Consider the following 3,517-nt stretch of genomic DNA (forward strand, 5'->3'; position numbering starts at 1 on the left):
CATCCATCCATCCATCCATCCATCCATCCATCCATCCATCCATCCATCCATCCATCCATCCATCCAGGAGATACACCCTGGACATGTCTCCAGTCCATCACAGAGACAAACAAGACAAACAACCATTCACCCTTTCACTCTCACCTATAGGGACTATTTAGAGTTTAAAATTAGTCTAACATTCATGTTTTTGGTCTGTGGAAGGAAACTGTAACAACCGGAGAAAATCCACACAGGCACAGCGAAAACATGCAAACTCTACCCATAAAGGTCACCTGGAAGGGATTCGATTTGGCAACCAGTTTAGGTCAGAACCCACAATTCAACAATAAGAAATTGAAGGGCAAAAATGGGCTTGAGTTTTCCAAAGCCAAAAACCACTTCTGAGCACAGAAAAATCTGAAGGAGAGTATGTGGTCCTCAGTTTGGACCTTGAGCTCAGGTGCACTTGTGGTCCTGAGCCAAAGCCCAGCAGCTAAAGGCCTCTGCAGTCATATGAAACACTGGTCATCGGTTTTCACAGAGCCATGATGGTACAACCAGTTWTTAGGTTTCAATTCAATTCAAAAATACTTTATTGATCCCAGAGGGAAATTTGGTAGTTTGGTAGTTTTAGGGCGTTACTTGGACAATTTAATTATTATTTATATTTACTGAGGTATTCTTTGGCTCATATTAACCTTTGTTTCATGATCTGAAATGTGTGACAAACAAAGGCAAAAACAGGGCCAATACTTTTCACAGCACCATATTTAAGCTTGATCCCATTGTTAACATGCTAATTACGTAATCAGTAATCAGCCCCATTATTGACCCAAACATCACACATGTCGTGGCTGATGAAGCTGCGTTGCTCCACAGCAGCCGACGGCTCCGCCCTGACCCACGCACACTCACATCGACCAGTTTCTGTCGGCGCGGTGGTGTCCAGGAAACTGACCTCCAGCTGCCAGCGCTCCTAGTCAATACTGCGTGTCAAAACAGAGACAGGGCGTCACGACAACAAAGGTTCTGACACATTCAGACATGAAGAAATTGTTATTTTCAGAATGTGCGTCTCWATCTGGAACTGTGCTCTGATGAATTTAGTGAACTCATTTATTTGAGAAGGAATGTGACAGTAAATGCTAATGTTTTAAACCGAATGTCAGATTTCAGGGCCTCTGATAACAGCTCTGTTTGATTCTTCACCGCAGGTAATCTGACAGGTAAATCATAATCTGTAATCCATAACTGCCTGGTAGAAAGCTAGATGACACAAGCAGGGGCGGAGCTAGACTATTTTGTATGGGGTGGCCAAGGTGTTTACGGGAGGGAGACAAACAAGTAAAGAAATGTACTCTGGATTAGAAAATTCAAGATGGCCGCCACAGCTAACATTAAATAGCTATAATTCATCCATTTAAAGACTTATTGAGATGAAATTTGTCACAGTTTGTGTCTTTTCTGTTTTAGTTTTCCAGTGTTTCAGTATTTCCTTGCATGTTTTCTGTCATTCCTCCTGCCTTCCCCTACTCACCTGATTCCACTTGTGTCTCCTCCAGGTGTTTCTTGTTGTCTTGTTAAGTTCTCACTTTATATTCTGTGTCCTGTCTTCAGTGTTTGTCCAATCATTTTACTGTTCATCAGTCAGGTGGTTGTCCTCCTTGTTCCTCGTTAATTCTCCTTGTGAAGATACTGARTTTTTGTAGCTGCCTTGCCAGCCTTCCTTATTTAAATAAAGCTTTTTGCATTTTGGATTTTGCCTGCACCCTGGRTCATTCTGYCTGCACACAACCTCACAAAATTTGTTGTAAAGAATGATCACATGCTCATTGCTGATGCTAATCCCAAATTAAGCTAGCCATGCTAATTTTACAAAGGGCTACAATCCATCCATGTTTAAACATACACATCTGGAAATGTATACAGAGTGAAAGAAAAYGATTAACRTGTTTGTTTACCTTATTACATGTTTGTACCAGATAGAAAATACACCAATATGTGAATGTTGAATGTGAAGAGTTCATACAACCACACAGCGCTCGGTCTGAAGGCAGTTTATTCTCAGTTCTGCGTTCAGCCCCTTAATTGAGGAAGTCCCTTCAATATAACATCATCTTCAGGACCTGACTCTGCCTGTTTTTATTGTGTCATCATAAATGGCCAGCCTACGGCTGAAAGTCAGGTCCTCATACAATTTGTTCTAATGATAAACCAACGGTTCAATTAAGAGTTGAAGGTGTGTTCAGGCATGAATMTTATCTATTAGTACCTCCTGCCCTGTGTAACCATAATTTACAGCTACCCAGACCAGTCTGTACACAAAATCATCAATTTAATCACAAAACTAGTCACACAACAGTTCATAAAAATATATCATTATTCACCCAAGAAAAGACTATTAAATGTGTGGTGCTTTTAAAAGACTCAGCAGTAAACAACCCAATAAATTTCTTCAAGAGAACAGCATTTAACTAAATCAAAACAAAGTCCATCTCCACCTGCTTGTCTAATTTGGGGGTGGCACCTGGGGTGGCCAATCAGTGTGTGCCAGAGGTGGCACTTGCCACCCCAACCACCCTTCTGGCTCCGCCCCTGGACTCAAGTCAAGTTCTTATGACTCAAAGCAGAAAATAACTCTGACACAAAACACAAAAAATGGCTTTAATTCAGTCTGTTTTACAGATATTATGTTAAGATTTGGTGTAGTAGTAGCTATGAGTTATTCTAAACACATACTCAAAGTGCTGCTCATTGTGTAAGAGCTTTGCTTAAACTTTGAGCATTAAATGWTGCAGTCAACCWTGTTTGTCAGCAAAATATCTCATGAGCTACTGGATTAATTATAATGAAACTTTCAGAAAATAATCAGTGAATGTGGATTTAGAACTGATTAACTTTTGGACCGCCACAGCGGATCAAATTTAGCCAACACATATTTGTCTAAAACTCAGTCAGTTTTATAGATATTGAGCTGGAATTTGTCGTGATCGTGGCTGAGGTTTTTACTATCATACAATCTGAGGTTTTTTTTTTTATGCTTGAGACCATGCATTTTCAAGGTTTAACAAGAAAGGCTAGTTTCAAACTCTAACACAAGGCAGCTGATATGCATTCCTTTAAAAAAAACTTTTTCTATCTCTTTGTTTTCATCTGTTTACGTCAGTGAGCAGAACACATGAGCCCACGAACCACAACACACTTTCACATTCAGGCTTATGTCCCGGAAGCAGAGCTGCAGAGAGGATATTGTATCAAGCACCTGAAAAAAACAAAAAAACAAAACTGTTGGTCCAACAAGTGAGACAAAAAGCTCCCATCAGAATTAAAGAGATTATCTCTCTTAAGTTATGCTAATTAATRCTAACCAAGTAATGAGAGCAGCGTGTTTGTTGTGTGACTGAGGCGAGCCCCATTCACGCCAACGTTTCCCAGCTTCCACAGCCGTGTGCTGCTGCACCAATGAAGGCTGTTGTTGTTAAAAACACACTTGTTCTTTTTTACACACACACACACACACACACACACACACACA

Source organism: Austrofundulus limnaeus, unplaced genomic scaffold, assembly GCF_001266775.1.
Source record: "Austrofundulus limnaeus strain Quisiro unplaced genomic scaffold, Austrofundulus_limnaeus-1.0 Scaffold193, whole genome shotgun sequence".
Classification (NCBI taxonomy): domain Eukaryota; kingdom Metazoa; phylum Chordata; class Actinopteri; order Cyprinodontiformes; family Rivulidae; genus Austrofundulus; species Austrofundulus limnaeus.